At 38.0% G+C, this 9,231-nt stretch overlaps 1 long non-coding RNA gene across 1 annotated transcript; it reads left to right on the top strand.

Moving 5' to 3' along the window:
- The first annotated feature begins 1,631 nt into the window (after positions 1-1,631).
- LOC143984237 (uncharacterized) lies at positions 1,632-6,069 on the top strand. The gene is made up of 4 exons (XR_013274737.1): positions 1,632-1,784; positions 2,084-2,233; positions 4,002-4,085; positions 5,813-6,069. It is a non-coding gene; the product is annotated as an uncharacterized LOC143984237 (long non-coding RNA).
- The last annotated feature ends 3,162 nt before the right edge of the window (positions 6,070-9,231 follow it).

The raw sequence follows: 9,231 nt of genomic DNA, 5'->3' as shown, positions 1-9,231 counted from the left end.
CCGTCTTACTTCCCCATTTTCTCATTACGCTTCTTTGGTTTTATGTGTTGGTCTTGTACTTCGGCCATATATGCCAGACGTGTTCAACGGTTCCCTACATCACTCTTGTATGTTAGAACTTGCTACATGTATTGAGAGAGTTATAGGTCTCTGATGACACAATCCTGTATAATCACACATCTCTGGTTATTATTGCTCTTTGCAGGTTTTACACAGGAAGACTTAATTCATTTGCAGTTGTTATAGAAAAAGTTTGTCTGTTTATAAATCAGTTTGTTTCCAACATAGTTACAAGTTTTATTTTTATTTCAAATTCTCACCACTGAATCATCCAGCAAGGAGAAGTCAGAGATCTCCAAGGCTTTCAGTACGGGTAGTATGTTGTGTTCTGTAATCTCCTTCAAGCACTCGGTGTGTCTTCTTCAAGCACAGCATTATTTGCTGCAGTAACGAGTCGCTTCATCCACAGCTAAAATATCTTCTCTCTTCCACAGAGTTTAGTTCAGCTGCCCCGTGTTCACAGCCTTCAGAGCTCCACAAGTGTGAAGCTTCAGTCTGCGGGCTGTGTCTCTTATGTAGGGGGCAGGGAAACCTTTACATTGGAGAGCTCTAGTGTGAAGCAAACCACACAGTTGTTATATGTGGAGCATGCTCAGTTCATTTCACATGTAAGAAATCACTCTTATTATGATGCACTGATACCAATTTAATTTTTTTTGTGTTTGATAACAATTGCTTGTTGGTATTGTCACACTAAACTCTAATGGTGGTCAACCTGTCTCTCCATCCAGGATTGGAGGAAAATGTAATGATGGAGAAACTGACTTAACAAAAAACAAGGAAAAAAAACAAATACCATAATAGTTTGGCTTATACCATAATAGTTTATTCAAGGCTATGGATTATATTCTTACACAAATGTATTTGCTGAAAGGTGTGAAATGAGTAACATTTTAATGTTTAAAAATGGCATAGGTAATCAGGATAGTCCGATATCATCAATCACAGATTAACACTTTGTTTTCAAAAATTGTTCTAATATTTCATTTATTATTCACAAGTTTCAGAATGTTTTTGGTCTAAATGAAATTTTTCCTGAATATGTGACACTTTAAACTCTATGGCAAGGCATTTGTTTTTTAGTTATGGATAGAGTCTGGAAGAGTTGGAACCTCTGTCAGGTTTTTCACTGCTTTGCGCTACTCCATTACAGAGATTTCCCCTCACTTACTATCTTGGTGACAACAATTTTGCCAAATAGAAAGGGAAGGAACATGTTCAACAGAGACAAACACAGCAATAATAAGTTGACAAGGATTCTAAATTCCTCATACAGTATATATATATATATATATATATATATATATATATATATATATATATATATATATGTGTGTGTGTTTTTAAACATTTTTTCATTATAAAATGTAATTCTTTTTGAGTCATATAACATAGTAGATAAAGATAGAAACATCGTACATGTACTGTAGCTTGTATATTTTCAGGAGTTTGGTCATTTCACCATTTGTATATATTATAGGTTTATCTTTCTTCTAAAAAAAATTTTTTTATTGATCTCTGAAGTTTTCACAAGAGTGTTCTTTCCCAGGAATTGGGCTTTTATGTAAATTATTCTCCTGCGCTTGACTATCATTGGGTGAATGTTTAGCATTGATCAGTAATTTTGTTTTCTTTTTTGTTTTTAGAGTCCTTATGGCAGAAATCCACCAAATGACAGCTGTGGTGCCCCAGAATTCCTAGATGATGGAATCTACAATATTCCAGTGAGTTCTCTTTCATTAAGAGCTTTATTTAGAAACTACAATGTAAAGAGCCTTATAGTCTGCTCTAGGCTTAGTTCACTACAGAATATATATATATTTTTAACATTATTCTCAAAAGATTAAGTATATGTGGTACTATGTCTCATGTCCCTAGGTATGATCTATCACTAGCTGCGATAACAGAATATTCTCCTTAGGTTCTCTTTTAGTAAACAAGAGTCAGAATTTAAAAAACATATTTCTCCATCTCACATAGAAAAAATGTAATCCATTCCTATTGCTGTGTGCTCTGTTTTCAGGTGGAGGATGCAGCTATCGTTATTGAAGAAGCTGGGTATGAAATTACTAAGTTTCTTCTTTTACACCACCGAGGACTCAGCTATAGAGAGGAGGAATACAATAGAATGATGGGGATTTTAGATGACTACACCAACATAATGGCTGGATGTGTAAGTCTATCAACAATTCACTTCTTAACTGAATTTGTCGTCCTTCCTTCTTGTTTGGCCTAAGTTGAGGTTCTCAAAGTAAATGGCGAATGGCTCATCTGGAGAATCTGATTTACTTAGTTAATTAAGTCCAAAGGATTACTTACTGGTTCTTTTCTAGTTCCAACAGAATGCTTGGTGTGCCCACCCAACAGAACATCCCCTTTGTGCTATTGCTGTCCACAGGTATTAGGATGATACATAATAAATAGATGTAGTATTTTCCTATTAGACTATTCACATCACAAGGGGTGGAAATTCTACTCCCATAACCACTGCAACATTAGATCCCTCTCAATGAGCAGAGCTTGCTAGTTGGGGAAGATGGGGCACTGCACAGCCATCATAGTACATAGGGAACTGCTACGTGATTAATTATGGAGTTCACCTCACTAAATCACCAAGTGGAGATTTTCACAAGTGCCAATTCATTTTTTTATGGACCTATTTAGAAAATCAAAGGTACATAGTCAGGTTGAACCAATGATCAAAAGTTTTAAGAAAAAGTGACCAATAAGCAGATGATTTTGATTTTTCACTGTTGATCTAGATGAACAAGCATGGAATGTGTATTAAGAGGTCAATTTGCTGAACATAGAAGAACAAAAATAGAAATTTTGTAATAAAATAAGCCCTACAAATTAAAAAACAAAAGTGAATACATATGTCATGCCTATCTGTAGCATAGATAATCAGGCACTATAGTTGGTTGCTGTGTTCTTCGCCTATAGCAACCCCATTTCCCATAAGGTAAGCAGGCCTATTGGTACTCTGTTTCCCCCAGGTCTTATACACAATGCTACAATGCTTGGCTGTCATGCCGGGACAAGCGCAAACTAAGCACAGCGCACAGTTACTTGTGGTTGACTGTCTGGCAGTCTGGGTTCATAGCAGGCAGAGTTCAAAGACTAGTCAGGGTCAAATCCAAGGTCAAACGGCAGGTTGAGTTCTGAGCGTAGTCAAAATCCAATTCAATGTCATCAACAAGGAAATACAAACTAACTGGCAGGGCTCGGGCAAAGAAGAAGGTCAAGGCACAGGAACAAGGTAGGGAAACATGGAGCTTGAAGCAGGTGTTGTAAACACTATCACAAGCATGTCACTGAGGGTTTGGCAGGCTTAGAAGAGGTTTGAACACCACACAGAGAGTGCAGCTCAGCCAAAATCAATATTTTTTAACACAGCCAAAAACTATGTAGACATCAGGATTTAAAAGACAGTACCACATCTTACAAGGAAGTTGATGCTGAACAAAGATGGTTCTGACCTTCTGGAGAGAAAAGCAGATTAAGGCATTGTTAGGGATAGAAGTACTGAGATCTCTAAATATATTACTAGAAGTGTTACATTTATACGTTACTTGGTATACATGCACTTGACATGAAAGAATACATTTAATTCTAGGTTGACTTTAAAAATTATTAATTCATCAGTCATTACACAAACTACATTAAACATTGTTGATGAAATAACCTAAAATAATACATATTCTAGGCTCCTGTTCTGCTTTGCTATAGTAGAAAATTGTTAGAGAAAACCTTTTAGCTTTAAATATTTAATAAAATGTAAAAACCTCAAAAACCAGTAGATCAGCTGCCTGTTCTATACAGGTAATGGGAGGTCTTAATTTTTGTGAATTGTTTTCATATTTCCTTTGTGCCTTCTTTGTTAGGTTATTTTTTTACCTGCTGAGCTATTAATTTATTCTTTTTTAATCATACTTTGTTAGGTACCAGCAGAGAGTTACAACCATCCTCTTCGAAAACCCGTCAAAGATTACTTCAAAAAGTTGGACACCTTAGTGGGAAAAGAGGTAATTTTTGATAATTTTAACAGAATGATTAACAGGGTGTTTGTTTTGAGATGTAATTACCGTAGTTGTGAATCGACAATAGCTTGGCCACAGAAAAAATAATTCACATTATTTTCTGAAGCTGGAAATCAAATTGATGTCTTCTTTGCTAGTATCCATAAAAATACACAAATGACGAATTTCTTAAAATGTGTGACCCATGGGTTAAATATCACCGTCCAATGCTCTCCACAGAGTGTTTGATGGCTTTTTGAGGAACCCTCCATGGGAACCTGGGAACCCCCTCCATCATTCATCTCCTCACCCATTCCTTTGTTCCCCACCCACCTACCAACTAATCTTTTCCCTCCAGACTGTTTACTACTTCCTTTCATTGCCCTCCTATCTTTATATTTGCATATCTAGATCATTGGCCCCCACAAAATCTCCCACTTTCTACACTTACCTTAAATGTTTTCCCGCCTGGGATCAGAGAGCTTAACGTGGGTGTAACCCCTCACATATACACACTGAAGTGAATAGCCTCAGCTTACACACAGAGATGAAACAAATCCTCCTATATAAGTTGTACTTGTATATCTGCTGTCTTCTCTTTTCTACACCCTTTAAAAAGTGTGGATTGTGTAAAAAAAATCTTTCAGCAGTACATAGGGGTGGGTGTGGATACTGCACTTACACTGTGTGAGAGCTGATTGGAGGAAAGGGACACACCCCCTCCACATAGGCAGAGGAGTGAAGGAACATCCAAAGTTGTAGTCCGAATAGACCAGCTGTGTGCTTATTTCCATCTAAGCTCCATCCCTGACACACATTTCCATCTCCTGTTATCTCATGTGTCGGAGAACTTGTCTGAAATGACTCATGATGATAACAGAGGAACGAAGCACCAGAGAGAAACAACACTTATGCCACATACATACAATCGTAATTCTCGTTGAAAAAGCCTTGGATGTTTTTTTCGGCCAGCAAAAGTCCGATGGAGCATACACATAGTCACATTTTCCAACGAAACGCTCTCATCGGTCTTTTGCTGGCCAAAATTCCTATCGTGTGCACGCGGCATTAGCGTTTTCGAGAGAGATAAGTAAACACTACAGATATATGTGCTTAGATCAAATTTCATGAATAGGGTTTACAACCACTTTAAAGTGGAAGTAAACCCATCGATTTAAACAGTTAAAAAAAAAAGGCATGCCGGGAATGCTAACTGCACATTGGCTGTGCTCTCAGCCAAACTATCAAACCATCCAATGGCTGGTGTCATAACGAATCACACGTGCAGCACCATAGCAGTTGCAGATTAAACAGAGGCAAAGATGGCAGCTTCCTTGGCTGAAAACGATAGGGGAGTTTACTTTCACTTTAAGCTTACGAGTTGGGTACTCTTCACATTTTTGCCCTGACTTTTATTGTAGTACATTTATATCTGGACCTTTTAGCAGTGGTATAGCACTTCAATTAAATTTTAGTTACATTGCTGTGGGGTGTAGAAGCGCTCACCCAGGAACCAGATTATTTATATCAACATCAATGCTTTAGGATAGCAATGCTATAGGTTATCCTTATGGGTTCAATGCTATTGTTTCACTTTCTTTGATTCCATTTTTACCTGACAACATTTTGAAGTGTTCTCCCTGGTGTCAGTTTTATCTTGGGCCAGTAAAACATACCTCTGTTTGTATTCTCTTTCTTATCTCACGTAATCCCATTCTCTGCTTCTTTTGTAGAATTATACTGAGTGCACCAAATGGAAGAGTACAGTTGGGATTCAGGAAACTCTTGAATTGATTTCACACCTCAACTCACGTATAAGGGCAAACAGCAGCACCATCTGATAAGGAAGCAGAAGAATTTTATGTATTTACTTTTCAAAATAATGTCTTTTCTCTGGTTTTTAGACCTTTTTTTTTACTTTGAACAATTTTAATTCTATGAATAAAATGCACTATTTTTCCGGATTCTCTAAAGCTTCCTATCTCGGTTATTTGGATTTCAACCACTAAATTGTAATAATTGAGTTGTCTGTGGACAATGTGCCAGTTGTAATGTTGGGAAACAGGATTGATTTGGCAAATGTAAGAGAGATATTAAAAAGATATTGTAGGAAAAGAAGAAATATCCTTGTATATAATACTTTTTTTTTTGTAAAAACTTGTCCACAACATTAAAACTTATATTTTCTCAAGAAGGTTTAAAACTGAACATTATTAGATCAGGTGTATTATGCCATCAAGTAATTTTTTTGCAAATGACACTGTATGACACCCAGCTGACTATATTGAAATTACCTACTTGGGTCGGTCTGTGCTCTTCACACCCGATCCAATGAGTTGTTACACTGTATTGGCCGACATAGCACTTTATGCTTGATGTCCTTTTTTGCTTGAACTATTTTTTTTTAATTGAATAAATCAGTAAAATGTATTTCTCCACCCTTTTCATTGCAATCTCCCCCATAGAATTATTTTTTTTATAGCGTGAATAAATATAAAATATATTATTCTAAGGTGGCTACCTAAGCATTTTGAGATGTTTTGCAACATAGCTGTACCTGTATGTTTTTCTGTATTTTCCAACATAAAAAATAAAATAAACAAATTATAATAAAAGGAAGCTAAAATATATAAATCTTATAATGAACTATATCATGTTAAGTTTATTTGGTTTGGGTGCTCCATTAAGAGTTTGTCTTTACTAACCTTGTTCTGTGCAAAGTCATATTGTGATTCGCCATGCGTACTGTGATTTGTTCAGTCATAAAACTGGGCCATGGTGTGCATAGCACTACTCCTGGTTTCTTTCTTTTTGTTTTTTTAGGTCTCCATTCATTTTTACTGTGCTCCACCAGCATTCGGAGTCTCGATGCCGGCAGAGCACAGATCACATTTGTAAAGCATAGCACTGTGCCAGTGTGGGAATACCTCAATGAAACGGCCTGAGTGTCCATGGACAACTCTGTCTTCAGTGCAGTTCAGTGGCACTGGTAAAAAGCACATCCTCAGCGTTACTGAGCCTTTTGGGCTGCATTCACACCTGAGTGGCGTAATGCGTTGCATTTTTTTTGCCACGGTTGTCATATGACAGCAAAGGGCTGCCTATCCACTTGGATGAAGTAGCTTATGTACCTTGTTTGGCACGGAGCCAAATGTGTCTTGCATTGCGCAACAAATGTGCAACAAAACGTGGGACTGTTACCTGAATTTGGAATGCCAGTAAGAAATTAAGAATTAATGCCACCAGAAGCATGACGCACATTTTGTGTGTTTTTATGCACAATGCATGGGACAGAAGGGGAAATACAAGAAACGGTCGCTGCGAACGTTATAATGAGAGCAATAATTCTAGCCCTAGACCTCCCCTGTAACTCAAAACTGGTAACCCTGTAGTCCGCAGCTTTTCTGCCTTTTAAACACTGGAATCTTGCTATTGGATTTAGTTTTTTCCACTTGGTGAAAGTATTATAATAGTCGAGTAAAATACCACTACATACAGGACAGGATAAATAAAGCTTGTTATGCATTTTTGTGAAATGAGATTTAGAATACATGGGGCAGGCATGCGCTATCAAGGAAATAACAGATTCAAAATTAAAAAAGGTTTGTGAATTGTGCTTATTGAATACCACTTTACTTTACTTCTTTGAATAATGTATATTCAATGTTTGTATTTTCAACAATTCTATTTGTCTTTGTATACAGCTTTATTTAAATAAACCTAGTGCTTGAAATGGATGAAGAAATTAGGGAACCATTGAGAAGTAGAGCAGGACATTTTGTGCACCATAAACATCCATATTACTAAGTTTTTAAGAGGATTTGAGTACATGATTATTTTACCAAGGTGATTATTTCAAACACCTTTCCCATTGGACTCATGAATTGTGTTAATAAGAAAATGTATAAAGAAAAGGAAAACTGTAAAAAGGTTGAACAGGATCACTTTTTTTTTTCATCGATCGTTTTTATGGTTTCAAGAATAAACAAAAGGAATACAATGTGGACATTGCATGACGTTTTACTTGTTATCAAAAAATGACAGTTATGAGGTATAGACTTGGTTGCTTGTCTAATTAAGAGTCCTTTCATACGGGGCAGATCAGTGCTGATCCACCCCGTGGATATCCGCTTGCCCAGGGGTGATCGCCGGAGCGATCTCCGCTGAGCAGGCAGAGGACAAGTCCGGCTCTGCACACTGCACAGGGACGGACCTGTCACAGTGCCGCTCTCCCCTATAGGAGATCAGGTGACGACGGACCGCGGTGTGTTATTGTTCATAAATCTGTCTAAATCTGTGTTAGTGAGCACTTCTCTTTTGCCAAGATAATCCATCCAGCTCACAGGTGGGGCATATCAAGATGCTTATTAGACAGCATGATTTTTACAAAGGTGTGCTTTAGGCTGGCCACAATAAAAGACCACTCTAAAATGTGCAGTCAGTATCTGGTGTGACCACCATTTGCCTCACACAGTGCAGCAAATCTCCTTTGCATAGAGTTGATCAGGTTGTTGATTGTGGCCTGTGGAATGTTGGTCCTTTTCAATGGCTGTGCGAAGTTGCTTTATATTGGCAGGAACTAGAACACCCTGCCACCATGGGCCACTTGTTCCACAAAGTTGACTTCACCCACATGATGACAAAGATGCTGTCTGCCATCTGCCCTGTACAGTGAAAACCAGGATTCATCCATGATGAGAACACCTCTCAAGTGCCAGATGTTATTGAATGTGAGCATTTGCCCACTCAAGTCAGTTACGATGACGAACTGCAGTCAGGTCGAGACCCCGATGAGGACGAAGATCATGCAGATGAGCAGCCCTGAGATGGTTTCTGACAGTGTGTGTAGAAATTCTTTGATTATGCAAACTGATTGTTGCAGCAGCTGTCCGGGTGGCTGGTCTCAGACGATCTTGGAGGTGAAGATGTTGGATGTGGAAGTCCTGGGCTGGTGTGGTTACACGTGGTCTGCAGTTGTGAGGCTGGTTGGATGTACTGCCAAATTCTCTGAAATGCCTTTGGAGAAGGCTTACAATGAGCATCATGATGAGCCTACCAAGCTGCTTGAAAACCGGAAAATGCACATTACCATTGGCTGTCTTCAAGGAAGTCCTCAACACATTTGAACATATGGTAAGTTCCTTTGTGGTTT

This window comes from Lithobates pipiens, unplaced genomic scaffold, assembly GCF_037356315.1.
Source record: "Lithobates pipiens isolate NorthernLeopardFrog02 unplaced genomic scaffold, aLitPip1_a1.2 Scaffold_16, whole genome shotgun sequence".
In the NCBI taxonomy this organism is placed as follows: Eukaryota; Metazoa; Chordata; class Amphibia; order Anura; family Ranidae; genus Lithobates; species Lithobates pipiens.
The sequence above is the reverse complement of the archived record's forward strand: the minus strand, read 5'-3'. Positions and strand labels throughout refer to the sequence as shown.